Source organism: Carlito syrichta, unplaced genomic scaffold, assembly GCF_000164805.1.
Source record: "Carlito syrichta isolate Samal-C Ts95f unplaced genomic scaffold, Tarsius_syrichta-2.0.1 Scaffold311821, whole genome shotgun sequence".
In the NCBI taxonomy this organism is placed as follows: domain Eukaryota; kingdom Metazoa; phylum Chordata; class Mammalia; order Primates; family Tarsiidae; genus Carlito; species Carlito syrichta.
The window spans coordinates 119143-142173 of record NW_007255917.1 but is presented as its reverse complement, the minus strand read 5'-3'; the positions used below and the strand labels follow the sequence as shown (position 1 = coordinate 142173).

Genomic DNA, 23031 nt, shown 5'->3' with positions numbered 1-23031 from the left:
AAGTTCATGTGTTGGAAACTTTTTCAGTGGTGTAATAGTGTCAATAGATGAAGGGTTTCTAGGTGATTAGGTCATGAGGGCTTTGCCTTCATGAATGAATTAATGTTATTATCTGAGAAATGGGTTAGTTATTGTGGGAGTAGATTCTTGATAAAAGGGTGAGTTTGGTCCCCTTCCTCCCCCTTCTTTCATGGACTCTTGCCACGTAATGCCTTTCACTATGTTGTGATAGAAGGCCCTCGCCAGATACTAATGTCTTGATCTTGGACTTCCCAGTCTTCAGAACTTTGAGAACTAAATCTCTATTTTTTATAAATTACTGAGTCTGTGATATTCTTTTATATAAACACAAACCAGATGAATAGAAAATTAGTAGTAAGAAGTAGGACTATTGCTACAACAAATACCTGAAAATGTGGAAACAGCTTTGGAATTGGGTAGTGGGTAGAGACCGGAAGAGTTTGAAGAGGTAGCCTAGAAAAAGCCTAGATTGCAATGAACAGAGAATTAAGAGTTCTTCTGGTGAGTGCCTAGAAGAAGAGAATAGCAGTAAGAAAAGTCTGAGACTTCTTAGAAATTATTTAAATGACTGCAATCAGAATGTTGCTAGAAATATAGATGGCAGTAAAGGCAGTTTTGATGAGGTTTCAGATGGAAATAAGGAACAAGGTATTGAAACTGGAGTAAAGGCCATTCTTATAACACAGTTGCAAAGAACTTGGCAGAATTGCGTTCATGCCCTAGGGTTTTAGGGGAAGCAGAATACAAGAGCAATGAACTAGGACATTTGGCAGAAGAAATTTCTAAGCAAAATATTGAAGTAACTACATGACTACTTTTAACTACTGTTAGTAAGAGGAAAGAAATGCCTTTAGAATTGAATTTATAGCTTAAAAAGAAGCAGAATAGAAAGATTTGAAAAATTCATAGCCTGGCTATGTAAAGAGTAAAAAGGGTGTCTTTAGGAGAAGAAACCAGGGATGTGGCCAAGCTATGGTTTGCTAAGGAAATTAGCACAAATAGGATGTAGGTATTATTCATCAAGACAATGGGAAAATGACCTAAAAGGCATTTCAGAGATTTTTGAGGTAGACTCCTCCCAAAATGGTTTTGGGAGATGGATCCAAGGAACTCCCCACAAGCCCACTGGCCAGGGTTGCCTTGGGTTTCTTCTCCCTACATTTTAATATGGCACCCCTCAGCCATTTCAGCCATGACTCATACAAGTCCAAGGGTGGCTCATGCCACAACTCCAGAGGGCACAAGTGGTCATAATTGGTGGTGTCCATATTATGTTGAATCTGTATATGTGCAGTACATGAGCTGTGGGGCCATGGCAGTCTCTAGCTAGATTTAAAAGCATGTCATTGACAATCTGGGGACCCAGGCAATGACTTTTCACAAGGGCAAAGCCACTACAGGAAGCCCCCACTAGGGCAATGCCCAGGGATATTGTGGAAGTTGGGCAGCTCCCAAGACTACAGAACTGTAGGGCCACCAGCATGCAACTCCACCTGGAGAGCTGCAGGTATAAAACTCCAACACATGAGTGCTATGAGGTAGACTGAACCCAGCAAAGCCATAAGGATGTCATTGTCTTAAGTCTTCAACCCCACACCCTGAGTGTGCCCAAGGATGCCGGACACGGAATCAAAGTAGATTATTCTCCAGATTTAATAATATTTTTCCAGTAGACTTATTTTTAAGAGGGGGGGGAGAGGATTTTTCTCCCTTTTAAAACATAGGGGATGTTTATCATATCTATTCCATCATTGTATTTTGAAAGTAGATAGCTTCTTAATTTCTTGGGCTTATATTTGGAGAAGAATTTGCCTCAGGATGAAGTGTACAAAGGCACAATTCCACCCATATACAATTAAGATGAGACTCTGGACTTTGGATTTTCAAGTTGATGCTAGAATGAGCTAAGACTCTGCAGCTATTCAGATGGAATGAATGTATTTTGTATGTGAGAAGAATATAAATTTGGGGGACCAGGGATGGAATGCTGTGGTTTGAATGTGTCCCCCAAACTTTGTGTGCTAGCAACTTAATTCCCAATGCAATAGTATTCAGTGGTAAGACCTTTAAGAGGTGATTAGGTCATGAAGACGCTGCCCACATGCATAGATTAATACCATTATGTCAGGGTTAGTTACGTAATAAAAGGATGAGTTTGGCCCTTGTCCGCCTTCTCTCTCACGCACTTTCACCATGCAATACAGCAAGAAGGCCCTTGCCAGATGCCAGCCTTCAGCCTTGGACTTCTCAGCATCCAGAACTGTGAGAAAGAAATCTTTTTAAAAATAAATTTCCCAGTGTGTGGTATTCTGTTATAGCAACACAAAATGAACTAAGACAATACTTAAATAAAATGTATACAAACAAAATTAAAAGCATTGTGGACTCATAAAAATCATGAGAGAAGTAAAAGTTAGTTGTGGAAATTTAAAGGCGAGAAATAGCTGTTGTTACTCATAATTTAAGAAGTCACAAAAATATTGGGAGTCTAAATACTCATGTATTGGAAACTAGTTCTCCAAACCAAAGATTCTCAAATTATGGTCCCTGGAACAGCAACACCAGCATCATCTGGGAACATGTTAGAAAAGCAAATTCCCAAGATCCATCACAGACCTATTGAATCAGAAAATCCACAGGTGGAGTTCAACAATCTGTGTTTTATAAAGTCTCCCAGGACATTCTGATGCAAGATAAAATTTGAGAACTGTCACTCTAAATTATGATACTTTCACATAACTTAAAACTATGATGTTATTTAAAAGAATGAGACAGCTCTACAAATATGCCAGGATATCTTCAGAGTGTACTGCTAAGCATAAAATGCAATTACAAAACAGAGCAATTTGTGTGTGTGTTTTAAATGTGCATAGATTTTTTTTATATGCTTGATATATCTCTGAAAGGATGCATATGAAACTGGAAAAGGAAGGGGATAGAATAGCACTGGAAGGAAAAAAGTAAATTGAATTTTATACTCCCATCTGCATTTTAAAAATTTGTGCCTTGCATATATAATTCATACTAATAAAAATAAATTAATTTTAAAAGGCTGCTAGAAAATATTATTTTCACAAATTTTAAACCATGACTTAGCTTTCAATATCAAATCAAAATGTGTACCTTTCAAATATTTTGATCCAATATAAAATTATATTCATTTGAAAAATGTATATGCATATACTCATATATTATGTATATACGCATCTGAAAAACAACAAAAAGCAGGAGGAAAAAAATCCATGCACAACCACTGATAACATTTCCTCTGATACTTTAATTAATTTTTTATTTTTTGAGTTGGAGTCTCACTCTGTCGCCCAGACTGGAGTGCAGTGGCCGCTCCCGGCCACTGCAGCCTCGACTTGCTGGGCTCTGGCGATCCTTCTGCCTCAGCCTTCCAAGTAGCCGGAACTACAGGCGCGCTACCACACCCAGCTAATTTTTTGATTTGTTGTAGAGATGAGGTCTCACTAAATTGCCCAGGCAGGTCTCGAACCCGTGGGCTCAGGCAATCCACTCGTCTCAGCCTCCCAAGGCATGAGATTACAGGCTGAGCCACTGAGCCCGGCTCCTCTGATACTTTAAAAAATTGTTGTTTTTTTAGAGTTTTTAAAAAATCACTTTTATTCTTTGTCCATACAATTATTATTACTATTATTATTTTTCGTGAAATGGGTCTCAGGCGATCCTTCCGCTTCCTGAGTAGAGTTGGGACTCCAGGCGTGCCAGCACACCTGGCTACATTTTTTGATTTTTCTGTAGAGACAAAGTCTCCCTGTGTTGCCTAGGCTAGTTTCAAACTCCTGGCCTCTAGCAATCCTTCCTCCTCGGCTTTCCAAACTGCTGGGATTATAGGTATGAGCCGCTGTGCCCAGCCCAGACTGGAATACTAATGAAGTATTTTTCAAATCCTGTAGGAAGGAAAAAATGAAGAGAAGTAAAATTTAACATAACTTAAAACATAATGATGAGTTAACTTTTCTGAAATTCAAAGATGATGCAAAAAAAAAGCTATGCATAGAATTGTAGCAGTAAAAGCAACCAGAGAATTGCTAGCCTTGCTCTCATTTTTTCCATAGAAAAACTAAGACCAGTGAAGACAAGTTACCTAAAGCCAAGCAGTTTATTACCCAATATAATTCCTATATTTGAAGGTAATTTGATATGCTGTTTACACAAATCTTGCATCAGTATCACTAACAAATCCCCACATTGCTTTATTCTTTAGGCCCCAGAAATTTTGGAACTAGAAAAATATACGAAATCATGAACAATCAAGGACGTAGAATTTATCTTGCAGAAGAAAGAAGTCATTGGTTCCTTCGATGCATTTGTGGATCTTCAAGGCCTTTTACAATAACAATTTATGATAATGTTGGTCGAGATGTAATTGCTTTGCGTAAAGATCTACAATGCAGCCGTTGCTGGAGTAGTGGCTGCCTACAAAAGGTTAGTGACAGAGTCACTGGGGCAGTTGGTTTCATGCAAGTTTCCCAAAAGGTAAGTAAATATTTATACCACTATATCAAAAAACCTCAACATTGAGTTTGGCCACAAATAATTGTTTGGAATGAAAAATGTCAGAGAGAGAATTAAATTTTTGTACCACATACCTACAGGGTGAGGATCTTGCATAAAACTCTATTTTTTCAGCAATGAAGGTAGTAAGATCTTTAAATATTTTCTATTTTTTTTTTTTTTTTGAGTTGGAGTCTCACTCTGTCACCTAGACTGGAGTGCAGTGGCCGCTTTTGGCCACCGCAGCCTCGACCTGCTGGGCTACAGTGATCCTTCCACCTCAGTCATCCAAGTAGCTGGATCTACAGGCGTGCGCTACCACACCTGGCTAATTTTTGATTTACTGTAGAGATGAGGTCTTGCCAAGTTGCCCAGGCAGGTCTCGAATCTGCCGGCTCAGGCAATCCACTCACCTCGACCTCCCAAAGTGCTGGGATTACAGGCTGAGCCACTGAGCCCGGCCTAAATATTTTCTATTTTAAACTATCTATGCATCCATCCAAGGCCTCATCTCCCACTTGTGGCCATTTGTTAACTAGATAAGTAACAATTTTGAGTTTATTTTATTTTGGATTTTTTAAAAAGATGTATCTGTATGTGCTTATTGGCTATTTGAATATCTTTTAAAGTTGTGTTCAAGTATTTTTGCTTGCTTAAAAATGATACCGTTTGTCTTATTATTGAGTTATACAACTTTTACAAAATATAATCTGGATAAAAGTACTTTGTCAGATAGATGTATTGCTAATTCTCCAGGTTTGTGGCTTGGATTTCATCTTTTGACAGTGTCTTTGGCTTCCATTTTGATAAAATCTAATTTACGATGCATTTTGTTTTATAGTTTTTGCTCTTTTTGATCTCAGAAATCTTCACCTACTGCAAAATGACAAAGGCTCTCTGTATCTTTCAGAATTTCTGTTTAGATGTAGTTCCATTTTGAGTTAATTTTTGTGTTCATGTGAGGCAAGTGTTGAGATTTGTTTTTTTCCCCAATGTAATATCTAGTCGTCAAACATGTTTTGTAAAACACTAACCTTTTCCCATTCATCTGTCTTTGCACCTTTTCTAAAAATGAATTGCCAATATATGTGTTTACCTATTTCTGGAGCCTATTGTCTTCAATTGTTCCACTGATGTGTGTGTGTTCATATACAGCTAGGGTCATCAAGACAATGCAATGTGATATTGGCATAACACTAGCTGTAGAGTAAGTCTTCACATCAGTCAGTACAAGATTTCCAATTTTGTTTTGCTTTTGGAATAACCTGTTTTTGCTCTCTTAGGTCCTTCACAGTTTCATATACATTTTTGAAAAGTCTCTAATGTTACTTCAAAAATCCTGTTCAGATATTGATTGATATGGTATTGAGCCATTGATTAATTTGGGAAGAATTGATAACTTAATAATATTGAATCTTCTGCCTAAAGAATATATTATATTTCTTCTTGTATTTAGGTCTTTTTTAAAGATTAAAAAGGACTAACCGGCCAGGCTCGGTGGCTCAGTCTGTAATCCCAGCACTTTGGAGGCCGAGGCGAGTGGATTGGGTAAGCTCATGGGTTCGAGACCAGCCCGGGCAACTTGGCCAGACCTCATCTCTACAATAAAATAAAAAATAGCCGGGTGTGGTAGCATGCGTCTGTAGTTCCAGCTATTTGGAAGGCTGAGGTGGAAGGATTGCTGGAGCCCAGCAGTCAACACTAGAGTGGCCGTGAGCATGCATGCCACTGTACTCCAGCATGGGCAAAGGAGTGAGACTCCAACTCAAAAAAAAAAGATGGCATTACTGGTTAGCCATTTTTAGTGCTTAGATCTTGCAAATATTCTAGTAAAAATACATTTAAGTATTTTATGATTTTAGACATAATTACAAATAGTATTTTTAATTTAAATTTTCCATTTTAGTGGCTTGTATATAGTAAAACAACTGGTATTGATACTCTACTCTTTGACATTGCCAGAATCACTTAGAAATTCCAGCACCTTTTTTGTAGAGTTCCTAAAGTTGTCTGTAATTATGTCACATGAAAATACAAAGTTTTACTTCTTTCTTTTTCATCTGTATGTTTTTTATTTAGATTTATACATTTATGGACGTATGTATTTATTTATTGCTTTTTTACTTTGGTTAGAAACTCTGATATTTAATGTTGAATAAATGTAGGAGAAAAGATATCCTTGGCTTTTGTCCTGATTTTAGAAGAAATAATCCAGTCTTTATCATTAAGTAAGATATTTTTGTAGGTTTTAGAAAATATTCTATATTAGGTTGAGAAAGATCCCATCTACTTGTAATTTTCTTTCTTTTTATCACAAATAAAATTTGTATTTTGTTCAATCTTTTTTTCACATCTATTGATTTGATTATGTGATTTTTCTCTTCTTCTGTAAATATGGTAATTGCATAAATTTTTTTTTAATGCCAAACCTTGCATTTATGGGACAAATTCCACTTGAACATATTTGTTATTTTTTTCTTTTCTAATAATCATGAATTCAATTTGCTAAGATTTTGGTGCTATGTTTAAAAAATTTAGGTCTGTGATTTTCGTTTAAATCTCTGGGCCTTTGGTGTTAGGATGATATTCATCTCATAAGAAGAGTTTGCAGTTTTTCCTTATTTCTTTCTTTTCTGAAAGGGTTTTTTTTTGTTTTGTTTTGTTTTTGAGTTGGAGTCTCACTCTGTCACCCAGACTGGAGTGTAGTGGCCGCTCCCGGCCACTGCAGCCTCCACCTGCTGGGCTCCGGCGATCCTTCCGCCTCAGCCTTCCAAGTAGCCGGAATTACAGGCGCGCGTTACCACGCCCGGCTGATTTTTTGATTTATTGTAGAGATGAGATCTCGCTGCCCAGGCGGGTCTTGAACCCGCGGGCTCAGGCAATCCACTCACCTCAGCCTGCCAAAGGCGCGGGATTACAGGCTGAGCTGAAAGGGTTTATTGAGGCTTGATATTATATTTTTCTTAAATGTTTGATTGCATTTAATAATAAATTCATTTCAGCCTGGAGTTGTGTGTGAACGGTTGGTTTTAATTCAAATCTTTAAAACTAGACATATGGATTTTCAGGTTTTTATTTCTTGAGTTCATTTATATAATTTGTGTCTTTCAAATAATTTGCCCATCTAAGTTCTTGCATTTATTGGCTAAAGATGTTGATTTATTTTCTTATTGTCCTTTTAAGTTTGCAGACCATGTAGTAATAGCTCCTCTTTCATTTGTGACACTAGTAATTATTTCCTTTTCCATGCTTAATTTTGTTAACTTTTTAAAATTAAATTTGATTTTTTAAATGAAAAAAATAATTCAATAAATGTTATTAAAATACATTTTATTACTCTTTTCAAATAGTCAGCATTGGTTTCATTTATTTTCTATCTCTCTCTTTTTTGAGTCAGTGTCTCACTCTGTTGCCCAGGCTGGAATTAGTGGCACTATTATGGCTCACTGCATCCTCAACCTCCTGGGCTCAAGCGATCTTTCTCTCTCAGTCTCCTGAGTAGCTGGGACTCCAAGTGCATGCCACCATGCCTGACTTATTTTTGAGTTTTGGTAGAGACGAGATCTCACTATTTTGCCTAGGCTCGTTTCAAACTCCTGGGCTCAAGCAAACTTACCTCCTTAGCTTCCAGAAGTGCTGGGATTAAAGGTATTAGCCACCCTACTCAGCCTATTTTCTCTACTTTTTGAACATTTCCTATTTTATTGCTTTGTTTTCTCTAATGTTTATTATTTTCTTTTTTCTACAGTTTTTTCTAGCTTTGTAAAATGGAAAAATTTATTATTGGCTCTATGTCTTTCTTCAATTCTTTTGCTGTTGTTGTTGAGGTCTCCTTCTGTCACCCAGGTTGTGTGTGGTGGCATGGTTATGGCTCACTGCAGCCTTGACCTTTTGGACTCAAGCAGTCAGCCTCCCTCCTCAGCCTCCTGAGTAATTGGAGCTACAGGTGTGTGCCACCACACTCAGCTAATTATTTTTTTAACATATTTTTTATTTTAAAATTGTGGGGTACAGTTAAGGGTTAGGTATACAAATATGCATTGTACAAGTACCCTTGTTGATGAAGTATGCCCCCCCATCCCCAGACAGATACCAACTACCATTAATCCTACCTCCCTTCCCCTCCCCACCCCCCCATAGTTTCCCGCCACTGTCAATCCTTTTCTTATAGTATTACGATATTTGTTCAAGGTTCACTTATGACTGAGAACATGTGAAAAGAAAAAAACAAACAACCCCATTACAAAGTGGGCAAAAGATATGAACAGACACTTCTCAAAAGAAGACATACGAGTGGCCAACAGACACATGGAGAAATGTTCAACCTCACTAATCATCAAGGAGATGCAAATTAAAACTACACTGAGATACCACCTAACTCCAGTCAGAATGGCCATTATCAATAACTCAAAAAAACCCAGATGCTGGAGAGGATGTGGTGAAAAGGGAACACTTCTACACTGTTGGTGGGAGTGGAAACTAGTGCAGCCTTTTTTTTTGTAGAGGTGAGGCTGTGTCGTGTTGCCTAGATTGGTCTTGAATTCCTAGGCTCAAACGATCCTCCTGCCCCAGCCTCCCAAAGAGCTGGGATGACAGGCATGAGCCACAACACCCAACCTGTCTTCAACTCTTATATAAGCATTTAAAATTCTATATCTTCCTCTGAACATAGCTTTAACCATAAATTTGATAAGTTCTGCTTTAATTTTTATTCACTTTAAATATTTTCTAATTTTTCTTCAAATGTTTTACTTCATCTATGTGTTATTGTATCAATCTGCTTCCATTCAAGAGAGGGACACCTTATAGTAATCTAAAAAGAGAATTTTACTATAAAGAATTATGAATCAGTGTTAGGGAAGTACATGAAGAGATAAAGAAAATGTTAAACCTTCCTCCAGAGCTGAGGGAGAGTATTCATGGAAGGGCAGAGCTGGAGTTTAGACCTTGTTGGAGAAAGTGTGGTTGTAGTTCACTAGATGGTAAAGTTCACAGAGCTGCTTGGATCAGAACTGGTCCACAGTCATCTGTCAAGGAAACAAGTCTCTATAATGCAAAACAAACAAAAACAAAAAACACCTTGTTGGTTGGTGAATGGGCACACATAAAGCTAGTGCCCCATTGTGGCTGTGAGCCCTGAACTGTTTGTGTTTCTGTAAAGGGGACCAGAGAAAATCAGCCTCTGGGTCATAGACGATCTATAGCTTATAGACAGGCACGCAGAGAGAGTAGGAATACCACTGTGGTTCTGAGTCCTGGGATACATTATCTCCATACAGTGAAAATCTTAGGAAACCAACTTGCTGGGCACAGGTGAGCCACAACTAGTGGGGTGAACATGTGAAAGGGGGATACAGTCCTAAAATATGTAGTGACCATATCAGGAGTGCCAAGGTGGAGGGGTTCACTGAGGCAGCCCAGAGCTGCAGAGGTATTGTACAAGTTGGGTATGCTGCTAGTGCAGAGCACCACTGAGTGTCTTTGGATACCTGCACAACCAGATAACCATGTGGCAAGAGCAAAAAATAGCAAAAACACAGCAGCTAGAATTAGGAAAAGAATCCCTCTTTCTCCTGCAGTGTCACTCCAGTGCCTTCAACTGACAAGGTATACCATCAAGTTCACAGCATAGGAGAAATGTTTACAGGGCCCAGGCCATTATTGCAGACAAGGTAGTAAAGGGTACATTGGAAGCTGAGAGGTACTAAGTTAATAACTGATACAGTTATTTAGAAGTATGTTGTTTAATTTCTAAATTTTAATGGGGTTTTTATAGCTTTCTATTATTCACTTCTAGTTCAATTCTATTGTAGTTAGAGAACATGCTATGTATTATTATTATTATTATTATTTTGAGTTGGAGTCTCACTCAGTTACCCAGACTGGAGTGCAGTGGCCGCTCCCGGCCACCGCAGCCTCGACCTGCTGGGCTCCGGCGATCCTTCCGCCTCAGCCTTCCAAGTAGCCGGAATTACAGGCGTGTGCTACCATGCCCGGCTGATTTTTTGATTTATTGTAGAGATGAGGTCTCGCTGCCCAGGCGGGTCTCGAACCCGCGGGCTCAGGCAATCCACTCACCTCAGCCTCCCAAAGGCGCGGGATTACAGGCTGAGCCACCGAGCCCGGCTTGCTATGTATTATTTTAAGCTTTTGAAAGTTACCAAGGATTGTTATTGGGTCACCATTATTATTATTATTATTACTTTGAGTTGGAGTCTCACTCTGTCACCCAGACTGGAGTGCAGTGGCCGCTCCCGGCCACCGCAGCCTTGACCTGCTGGGCTCCGGTGATCCTTCCGCCTCAGTCTTTCAAGTAGCTGGAACTACAGGCGCGCGCTACCAAGCCCGGCTAATTTTTTATTTATTGTAGAGCTGAGGTCTCGCCAAGTTGCCCAGGCAGATCTCGAACCCGCGGGCTCAGGCAATCCACTCACCTCGGCCTCCCAAAGTGCTGGGATTACAGGCTGAGCCACTGAGCCCAGCCGGGTCACCATTATTAATGGCCCACCATGTTGAACCTTCCATGTGGACTTGAGAAAAATGTGTATGCTGCTACTGTTGAATGAAATGGCTTATAATGTCAATTAGATCAAGATTGGTTTTAGGTCAATTACATTTCTTACCTTATTGATTTTCTGCCACCATTCTATGATGTTATATATCGCTTATTGTGTAATTATCCCCAAATTTAGCAACTTAAAACAGAAAACATTTATTATCTTACAGTTTCTGCAAGTCAAAAATTAGAGACTGGCTTAGATGGGTGGTCCCTGCTCAGAGTTTCTCATGAGGCTGCAATCAAGATTGCTGGGACTACGGTTGTCTGAGTGTTTGCATGAAGATATAGGATCTCCTTCCAAGATGGAACACTCAAATACTGTTAGAAAATGATCTCATTTTTTTGTCAACTACTAGAAGAAAGCCACAATTTCTTGCATGATATTTGATTTTCAGCAACTTGATTGCAATGTGACTGGGTGTGATTTGCTTTGTTATTTATTCTGTTTGGAATTTGATGACCATCTTGAATCTGTAAATGTGAGAAACTTCAACATCTTTGGAAATTTTAAACCATTATTTTTTTCAAATATATATATTCTTCCCATTTTCTTCTCTCTGTCTGTGACTAGTGTAAGATAATGTTACACTGTTTAATATTTTACAATCATTCTCAGAATCATTGCTAATTTTTTTCAGCCTTCATAAAGTTCAGTTACATATCTATTAATCTGTCTTCAAATTCACTAATTAACATTACATTTATTAAAAATTTTTTATTTTATGTAATTATATTTTTTCAGTTCCAGTGTTTTCTTTTTTTTAAGTCGGAGTCTCCCTCTGTCATCCAGGCTAGAGTGCAGTGGCACGCTCACAGCCACCGTAGCCTCCACCTGCATTAGCCTTCCAAGTAACTGGACTACAGGCGTGCACCACTATGCCCAGCTAATTTTTCTTGATTTGTTATAGATGAGGTCTCACCAAGTTGCCCGGGCTGGTCTCAAACACCTGGGCTCAGGCAAGCCTCTCATCTCAGCCTCTCAAAGTGCTGGGATTACAGGCTTGAGTCACCATGCCCAGCAGTTCCAGAATTTTTACATTGTTTTTCTTTCTTTCTTTTAGCTTTCATTTCTGTGCTGTGATATCCTGCCTCTTCTTTTATAATAAGCATATTTTACTTTAAGTCATTTGACATGGCTATACAAGTTGCTTTAGATTTTTATCTTCCTATTCTAATATCCAGGTTATCATTTATTGCTTTTTCTCTTAAGTATGAGTCCCATTCTACCCTTTGTTATTTTGTTTTGAGTTGGAGTCTCACTCTGTCACCCAGACTGGAGAGCACGATCATGGCTCACCACAGCCTTACTCTCCTGAGTTCAGGGTGATCCTTTCACTTCAGCCTTCCAGTTAGCTGGGACTACTGGTGCACACCACCATGCCTGACTAATTATTGTTGATGTTTTTGTAGAGATGAGGTCTCGCTATGTTGCCTAGCCTGGTCTCAAACTTATGAGCTCAAGCACTTCTTCTGCCTTGGCCTCCCTAACTGCTGGGATTACAGGCATGAGGCACCCTGCCTGGTCTTGACTCTTTGTATATAGTTTTTTTGTTGTTTTGTTTTTTTTATACTTTTATCATGAATGGGAATGATACACTATAGAGACTAAGGATTCTATTGTTTTCCTCTGATGAATATTATTTTGTCTTATTTCTTCAGATAATCAACTTACCTGAACTCAAACTAAAAATTCTGTGTTCCCGGAAGTGACAATTACTGAAGTCTCTATTCAGTAATTTTAGCCCTAACTTGGTTCCTTGGAATCTGCCCTGAACAAAGTTCAGAATCAAGCACAACTTTGAGAAGAATTTATACACACATATTGGGACTGTCTCTCTCTGGCTTTCTCCTTTCTATAATTTTTTCTTTATTTTCTACTAGCTGGGGTTTCATTACTCCTTGTTCTCTGATTTTTCAACCAGTAAGACTACAGGTTTCTTTTCAAGTTTTCACCAACCCATACATACTGACTGTGGCCAGCCCTCAAATAAGCCATAAAACAACAGAGAACTCAATTAGTGCCCTTCCCTTTTTCCAAATATAGACTCACTTTCAGTTTCTGTCTTAAGAATCATTTCTAAAAGTGGAACTCCTGCCCTCCATTATTTTGATAGTTACATTTTATCTACATTGTCAGCACATATTTCTATCATTTAGTCCCCACATTTTGGATAACAATACTATTGTGCACTGTTAGCATATATAGTAGTTATATACTATTCTGTCCATTTTCTTTTCATCACTTAGTGCCAAAGACTACCCATTCATCTTGGTTTTCTATGCCTCACTTCTAGATAGGTGTTGCAGGAGGCTCAAAATAACAATATTCCCTGCGTTCTTTCAGGTTCAAAATACTCTGTTCATAACCTTTGTATGTCAGGAGTCAGTTCTTTGGATCACAGTTTCTCTCCTTGCATATTTAATATATGAATCCATTGTCCTCTTGAATGCTGTGTAGACTACTATCCTATGGTCTGTTGCCAATCCAATTTTGTTCCCCCTACAAGTAATGTGACTCTATGTGCCAAGTTCCCTGGGATAATTCTGGTTTAATTCTGTTGTCCATTTGTGCTAGTATTCCCTTCATTCTCTTTCTAAAGTGATCCAAATGTAAAATAAATTCCACAATGTCTCCTTATAAATGTCTTGATGGTTTTGACTAAGGTTCCAAAGGATGTTTCTTCTTGAAACTTTCATATCTCTAAAACCTATATCAATGTTGAGCATTTTAGGTTGTTTTTCTTTAGCTGTATGCCTTGCTAATAGATATAATCACTTTTTGCCTCTTAAACTTTTTTCAAATTATAGATTTTAGTACTTACCTTGTTTCATTACCTTTTTGTCTTTTGAGAAGAACTCTTATTAAACATATGTTGAACTTTTTTCCCTCTTTTTTATATTATTATGGTGATTTCTTTGTTGTCTCTTTTCACTTATGTTTCTTCTAGTTAAATTTTTATTTCTGAACTTAATTTCCTTTTTTCTAATTTTTAACCTTTGCCCACTTTCTTTCATATTCTCTTCATTTTCTCTCTTTATCCCTTAGTTGCCTTATTTCTGAGTATTTTTTCTAATTTTGATGTATACTGCTTATTTTTATCTTCTATCATATAAAAACATGTATTTCAAAATAAACATTAAGTAGAATTTTTATATTTTGACAGCAGCTTCCAGTGTAATTTCATTGTCTATAGAAGCACTGTTTGGACATCATTTTTTAAATAATAATATCACTGCATGCTAACATCAGTATTGTTTCAATATCAGTTTTTTGTATGTTGCTCATTTTGCTTGTCATGAGGGTTTTTTTTTTTTTTTTTTTTTTTTTTTTTAGTTTTACTTTTAGGAGTCTCCCATAGAAGGATGGATTTCTGGGAATTTCTCTTTTGTTTTACTGTGAGATGCTAGGAATATTGCTTCTTAGGTTCTTTTTGAGATCTAGTTTCCCTATTCATCTCCTCCACCTTTATCTGAAATTCTTCCTTTCACCACGGTCTTCCAGTCTTGCTCAGTTTTGATTCTACTCCCAGCAGTTTCTTGTCAATGTAAGATTTTGTCATAAAAGGTAGTTTTGGATGGATGATTTGAAGAGTTTTTATGCCTAGAAAGTTTCAGCAGCATTCAAACTTCCTTCCCACAGTTCTATTGCACAACCAACAACCCTGGGGCTGAGTAGTTCCATCTCATTCTCAACTGTTTCTCTCAAATTGCTTCTTTGAAATTGTATTCTAAGTGGAAACCCTTTTTTGGTGATGAATACTTTTTTTTTTTTGAGTTGGAGTCTCACTCTGCCGCCCAGACTGGAGTGCAGTGGCCGCTCCCGGCTACTGCAGCCTCAACCTGCTGGGCTCCGGCGATCCTTCCACCTCAGCCTTCCAAGTAGCTGGAACTGCAGGCGTGCGCTACCACACCCGGCTGATTTTTTGATTTATTGTAGAGATGAGGTCTTGCCAAGTTGTCCAGGCGGATCTTGAACCCGTGGGCTCAGGTAATCCACTCACCTCAGCCTCCCAAGGCACGGGATTATAGGCTGAGCCACCAAGCCCGGTTTGTGATGAATACTTTTAAGTGATGTCTCGATTTACTACATCTCAGAATTATCTTGTTTCTACCATTTGTCTTTTTATATTTTGAGACTTGAGGTTATGTGTTTTTATCTAATTTCCACATCTAATTTTGTTCATAGAATTTGTCAGTGGTTTTGTTTTCTTTTGCTATCATAATTGTTCTTTCCTTTTTTATGATAGTTTTGGGGAGATTTACAAACTATACCATCACTGCCACCATCATAACTTAGCAATCTTCATTTGTTTTTTAAATGGGTAATACGTATGGTAAAAATAAAAGAACAAAGAATGGAATAAGAAGGAAGGAAGGAGAGAAGAAAGAAGGGAAAGAAAGAAATAGAAGTATATTTAGGGAAAACACTGACTCTCAAATGCTTGCTTCTAAGGCTCCCTATATGCCTCTTCATATGCAACCACATTATGAGTTTCTTGTGTATTCTTCCACAGCTAGTCTATTTTTGTGTAATATATTGCATAAACATAGCATGTTTATGTTATGTGTATGTGTTTCAACACAATGTACAGCATGTTCCACTTCAATTTTTTAACTTGAATCAAGTTCTAGTGTTATGTGTTCCTTTAAATTGCTGCATAATAACTTGTTCCTTTAAATGGCTTTAAAAGGAACAATAATTTTTCCTTTAAATGGCTGTATAATATCTCAGTATATGAATATTGTGTTTGATGAACTAGGCTCTACATAACAGTGGGGACAAATAATTTCAATGAATTTATGTTTCCATTGTCAAAGAGATATAAAAGTGCTTGGTATATTAGGTAATAGACTGTTTTTGGTGTGATTGAAGTTTAAGTCATATCTCATGAGCATGGAAATTAGAAAGAGATCCTTGTAAGTGCCTAAAAAAAAGATAATCATTATCCTTTCTTTGCAAATAGAATTTCAGAGACTTTAGTGATTTGTCCACTTTTTTTTTTTTTTGAGTTGGCGTCTCACTTTGTCGCCCAAGCTGGAGTACAGTAGCATGCTCATGGCCATCCCAGCATGGAGCTTTGGGCTCCAGTGATCCTTCCGCCTCAGCCTTCTAAGTAGTCAGAACTACAGGCTTGTGATACCGCACCGGGTTAATTTTTGATTTATTTTAGAGATGAGGTCTCACCAACTTTCCCGGGCTGGTCTCAAATCTGCAGGCTCAGGCAATCCACTCGCCTCAGTCTTCCAAAGTGCTGGGATTACAGGCTGAGCCACCGAGCCCAGCCAATTTGTCCACATTTTCAAGCAATTAGTAAGCAGTGAAGTCAGATGTTAACTCAGGATTTTAACATCTAAATCCAGGGTCTTTTCACTTCCATGTTTATTCTCAAATATAAGCCATGCCCTAAACACAGAAAGTTCTGTTTAAATATACAAAAAGCACAGTTCAAAGGTAGCACATAACTAAATACAGCGTTACTTGCAAATCTAACATATCTCATTGCATCAATATTATATTTTTCAATCTTTTGTAGCTAACAGTTGAGGCTCCACCTGGGGACAAAATTGGATATGTTTATCAACACTTTCACCCATTTTTGTCAAAGTTTACAATCAAAAATGAGAAGGAGGAGGATGTAGCGAAAGTCAGAGGGCCGAGGTTGGTTTTCTGCTGTCTCAGGGATCTAAATTTTAATGTGAGTAATTCACAATGGTTTAATATTGTCACATTAAAATAAGTTAATTAAGCCAGGCTCAGTGGCTCAGCCTGTAATCCATGCCTTTGGGAGGCGGGTTTGAGACCCGCCTGGGCAGCGAGACCTCATCTCTACAATAAATCAAAAAAATCAGCCAGGCGTGGTGGCGTGCGCCTGTAGTTCCGGCTACTTGGAAGACTGAGGCGGAAGGATCGCTGGAGCCCAGCAAGTCGAGGCTGCGGTGGCTGGGAGTGGCCACTGCACTCCAGTCTGGGTGACAGGGTGCGACTCCAACTCAAAAACTATATAAATAAATAAAATAAGTTAATTATTTGATTATTTTTTAACACATATAATCAGTAAATATCATTAAAGAAAAATTAAAATATATTATTATGGTGTTGCTGTAACTATTTGCCTTTTTAAAAAAATTGAATTACGTTCATCATTCTTCTTTAGTTGATTTCTACAAGGTTATGTAGCTATAAGACATCTTTTAAGTATGTGATTACTAAACAATAAGTTTGGTATTTAACATCTCAAGGAATATTGAAACAGAAAATTAAACTTTATTGTAATAAACAATGACATAATCTGGTGTTAATTGTAGATAATATATTAATGTTAATTAATTTAGTTTTAAATGGTTATAAAATTCTGGAAGATAAAATATAATTTAAAAAATTTTTATGTGCTCACTAATTTGCTTCTCAGATTATGACCAACATCCACATAATAATTTACAAGTTAATTACTAAATCTACTTAATGAAACTAAAGAGCTTGCTTTAAATTGGAAGTTTCCTAAAAACAAAAAAATACTGTGTTGGTTTGATAACATGATAGGTGTGCAAAAGGCCACGCTTCCCAAACTTTCAACAAAAAAAGTTTTTATTTTATTTTATTTTTATTTATTCATTTTTTAAATTTTAGAGATGAAGTCTTACTCTGTTGCCCAGGCTGGAGTGCAGTGGCATGCTCACAACTACAGTAGCTTGGACATGCTGGGTTCAGGCAATCCTTCTACCTCAGTCTTCCAAGTGGCTGGAATTACAGGCGTGTGCTACCATGCCTGGCTTATTTTTTGATTTACTGTAGAGTCAAGGTCTCACCAAGTTGCCCAGGTCAGTCTCGAATCCCTGAGCTCAGGCAATTCTCTTGCCTTGGCCTCCCAAAGTGCTGGAATTGCAGGCTTGAGTCACCATGCTCAGCTGCTTTTTTTAATATCTGAAATATCTAGTCAGAAATTTGGACACAGACTAACTAAAATGCTTCCTGGTTTTCTTTCCTTTTCTAGAATGATGCCATTTCAGCTTAGTGATACTAATTCTGACAGAATAATGCCATTTCAGTTTAATGATACTAATTCTGATATACTGATTAAGTAAAACATACTTAAGCGAATTAATTGTAACAATATGGTTAGTTTGGAAAATAATTAAATGAGCACACAGGACTTTATTTCAAGTTGGAAAGCAAGTAACAGACTGGTCTGTGTATGAAATTCTGGAATCCAAAGTCACCTTATTTCATTTTTACTGACACAAAATAATAAAATAATTTTTGTGCATTGTTTTATGTCTCACAATATAATACAACCAATTCCACTTGATTCCAGTGTCTTCCAGCTTTGTCTAAGATACATAAAATACTTTCTATTTCTTCTAAGTTTGAAGCAAAACCATTTTAAATCTGGCTTTCTTGGATAAGCACCAAGAATGAGGACCAAGACAGGGAGATCATGATTCTGTAAGAAAATTATCTTGTGCATAAATGTGGACAATCCTTTTAATTTTTTGGCTATGAAGAAGAGGAGAGACAGAAAATAGTTACAGGGCCAGAACGAGGATAAGGCAAGTGAAGTGCTCATCACAGGTATAAAACTTAAAGAACACCAAAAAAAAAAAAAAAAGAAAAAAGAAAAAAGAAAAAGAAAAGAAAAAGAAGAAAACCTCAGTATTTAAGTTTTTTTAAAATAAAAATTAATGCAAACTTTTTATTATGAAAAAATATCAAAAAATTAGGACAAGAACCGTCCACGCACTTGCATGACTGGTCTGGTCTGTCTTACCCTAAGCCTGTTTCCAATTGGAGGAGGCCACAGGGTATAAGGGGAGGTAATTTTCTGAAAATATGACTTAAGCTTGTTTTGGTTTTTAAAGGAAAAGAACCAAATGAAAGGGAAAGTGTGGAGATAGAGCAGAGGTTGAATATATACTTGATAAACCTAGTTTCTCAGTTGGTAGGAGACCCAAGACACATGTAGAGATTTAGCCTCAAACAGTCACAGAGATGGCCCATTCATCAAAACACAAAGAAAGTAGGAACTGTTGATATGAATACATTTAATTTGTCTGGGAGTTTAGTAAATTCCTGTCCTTATTTATTTTTAATTGTCTTTATAATGTAAGAGATAAGATGTTTTGCTGAAGATCAGGGAGAATAATGGGTTCAGAGTTCCGAAAAGAGGAGAGAAGTTTAGACATAATTACTTGAAATTCTTCCATAGTTTCCTTTCCCTATAATCGTTAACACTACTTGCAAGGCTGTGTATGACTAGCCCCCCATAGATCTCTGGTGTCACACATTTTCTACCATTGACCCCCTCCTTCACTTCCCTCCACCTGTGCTCCTTCCTAATTCAGGACCTTTTCAGATGTTGTTAACTCTCTCTGGAATGTTCTCTGTCCTCCTATTTCTCTTGTTATGAATTCCTTCTAATCCTTCAAGTTTCACCTTAGATGTCACTGTCTATAACGTAAACTTACTGTAAAACCACCTCCCCAATTTGTTCAGTCTACTAATTCTCTTAGTAGTTCATAGCATCACCCTGCCTTTTTCCTTTTGGCACTTATTACAAGGCAGGTAGTAGGATTTATCCCAGATTTGTTGTATATATTTACAGGAGTATCTCTTATTCTGAAGGAATGAATATTACTTGGTATGTGAAGTGATGCTCTAGAGAGTTTAGGTGAGTAAGAAAGAAAAAGGAATTAGGAAAAGGTAGAGGGATCCAGAAAATTAGGATCACTTATGAAAGAGTTAACTATGAAAAGTCACTGAAAAGCTAGTGGTTTTCATTTTGTAATTAAATTGATTCTCAAATCACATTCAAGCAAATTATCTAAATTAAGTGTTTGTGTATTACAATACAAACATATCTGATTGTATACTATTTGAAAACCTACTTTAAGGTACAAATTGTCTATAGATGTTTACCAAACTTATTGTGTGTTCATGTAGCATATCTTTTAATTGTAGGGTACAATAGGTATGATTATAACTCATAAATGTCATATTGAGTTAAATAACTTGGTGTAGGAATACCTTTCTTTTTTGTTTCAGAGTTTCTCTCCTATGATTATGTATATTTTTTCCTTTCAGTTATTGTCTTTGGATGAAATCGTTACTGGAAAGATTTCAAAACACCACACTGGATTTGTGAGGGAACTATTAGCCAATGGTAATGAATTTGGGATCCAGTTTCCATTTGATCTTGATGTTAAAAGTAAAGCATTGATACTTGGAGCAGCCTTTCTTATTGTGAGTCTATTTTTACTCTATTTAGCTGAAAATTACATTTTCTGAGATTACTACTGCACCTTTGCCAACATTTCTCTTCAAATTATCTGGATCAATTGCAAATTTTTCCTTTTTTTGACCATCTTCAGTCCCCAAATCTCATCATGGATTCAGTATTTACTTTGCAAAGGAAGCAAAACCTAGAATGTCTTGGAAACATGGTCACTAAAATTTAAATCCTGTGCTTTAATGAAAAATCAGACTAAGTTCCTGAAAATAGGAACCAAATGGCTCATTTAATGTGACTTATAGTTATCTTCCACAATTTAAAATTTATTAATAAATGTTACTTTTTATTTTAAAAAAGTAGTATCTTGTAAATTTGGAAACTATAGATATTGTCTTCGTCCATTGATGCTGCTATAACAAAATACCTGAGACTAAGTAATTTATGAACAGCATAAATTTATTTCTCAGTTTTGGAGACTGAGAAGTCTAAGATCAAGACACCAGTGGATTCTGTGTCTGGTTAGGGCCCGGCCTCTGCTTCCAAGATGGCACCCTGAATACTTTGTCCTCCTGAGCTTTATGTCTTCACATAAGGAAAAGAATGGAAAGGCAAAGGGCTAGTTAGTTCCTTCAAGTCCTTTTATAAGGGTACTTTCATGAGAGGACAGCCTTCCTAACTTATTCACCTCCTAAAGGCCCCACCTCTTAATACTATTGCATTGGGATTTGGTTCCAAAATGAATTTTGGAGAGACCAAACATCCAAACCATAGCAGATATGTAGAAAATTTGTAAAATGTCACTCTTGATTATTATTGTATCCTAGGGGCAAAATGAATATAAGCAACTACTTTCACACTCCTAACATTATGAGATGGGAGTAAATGTCAAGAGAGGTGTACAGAGCTGGATCATGCATGACCTTGTAAGCAGGACTAAGGAATTTGGGGAAAGAGGAAAATAAATGAATTAAACAGCAGATCAGACATAGTTGAAGAAATATTAGTAAACTGAGAGACATAGTTGAGGCAATTATTCCTAAGAGAGTATTGAGAGACAAGGACATATGAAAGTTAACTTTTCCAAATAAAGAAAATAGGCACAAATAGAGAATAGATAACTGCTAATACCAGCTAGGTGTAGTGTTTCACACCTGTAGCCCCAGCACTGTGAGAGAGGGGAGGATTGCCTGAGCCTAAGAGTTCGAGATAACTGCTAATAATAGCTATTTCTACTATTAAACCAACCTGATTGTATTTATTTTTCCTTTTTCTTCTAGGACTACATGTATTTTGAACTCTGGGCATAAGAATCAGCCTGAAAGACTATGACAGAGATTACTGACATTAACTTTTGCCAGTACTCCACAAAATTAAACAACGTGCACTGAAAATATCTAAATAAAGTTTTATTTTACTAAAATTATTTGGATACATTTTTTTACACAATGCACTACATCAAAATTTTGTAACTTCAAATAGCTATTGTACTTCGCTTAGGATTCTGCTGTATAGTTCTCCTTTTCAGAGTCTGGTTCACTCATGCATTTGCAGTCAGTTATCAGATTGGCTGGGGACTGTTTTATCCCAGATAGCTTCATTCATGTGCCTGGCTGTTGGCTGGGGGGAATAGGGCAATATGTTACATATCTTTCATCATCTAGGAGGTTAGCCAAAGCTTTTACATATGACTGTGTTACAAAAGTAGCAAGAAAGCAAATCCCAATGTTCAAGCTTATTTCAAGTCTCTTATTTTTTTACTTAGTAATGTCCCTCTGAACAAAGCAAACCATGTAGCCAAGACCTGATTCAAGAGGTCAAAAATTACTCTTTTTTTTTTTTTAATAAAAGTTGCTGCAAAATAATGTGGCCTTTTCTCCCTCTCTTCATTCTCACCAAGTAGATCACTGTTTACTCTCTGGTCTTAATTGCTTACAATTTCGTCATGTACAAAATATCCTCAACCCTCTCAGGACTCCCAAAAGTCTCTCAATTGTATCATCAGGCTCAAGTCCAGTATCATGTGACCTGTATCTTTTGTGAACATAAGTAAAGATACTTGGATGCAGCTCCTCTTGATTCAGAGACTTGAACACTTAAAAGGCCCATCTAATCTTCAATAGTGAGTCAAGGTTCAAATAACTCCAACAAATGAAATTCATATAGCAGTCACTGGCCAACAGAAATCCTAGAATTGAAACAGGATATGTTTCCAGTTTACTCTGGAGACAAAAAATTCTGCTCTCTGGGAGTGACTTTCCAGTCCATTACTCTGCTTTCTGGAGAGTTTTGACCTCAGATTCTGCAACTTTTTGAAAATCTCCAAATGAAATGACCATGTTTTTAGCTGAGTAGCTTTTACAGACTTCTACCTGCCTATATAAAATTAGAAACAGAAGTGTATTTTCATTTTAAACTATCTCAATCTCTTTTAGCCTATGCTTGTATAATTCCATTAAAAAAATGGGTGGGTTTTTAATGTATCAGGTTTAGTTCACTTCACTGAAAAAAAGTCGCTAGTCTTTTCAAGGTAGGCTTCTCTCTCTGGACTTACTTATAGCTAGCTTAGCTTCTTTATATAACAGCCGGGTTTCAAAAATAGTCAGAGAACACACTCTTAATTATAAGAACATTTCAAGTTTCTGTTTGCTAATGTCTCCTTGGCTAAATCAGGTCACAAACTAAATCCACATTAGAGGGATGTTA

General features: G+C 37.1%; 1 long non-coding RNA gene across 1 annotated transcript; it reads left to right on the top strand.

Annotated features, from left to right (window-relative positions):
• The first annotated feature begins 20178 nt into the window (after positions 1–20178).
• On the top strand, positions 20179–21748 carry LOC103271637. Its single transcript, XR_505061.1, has 2 exons — positions 20179–20339; positions 21606–21748. It is a non-coding gene; the product is annotated as an uncharacterized LOC103271637 (long non-coding RNA).
• The last annotated feature ends 1283 nt before the right edge of the window (positions 21749–23031 follow it).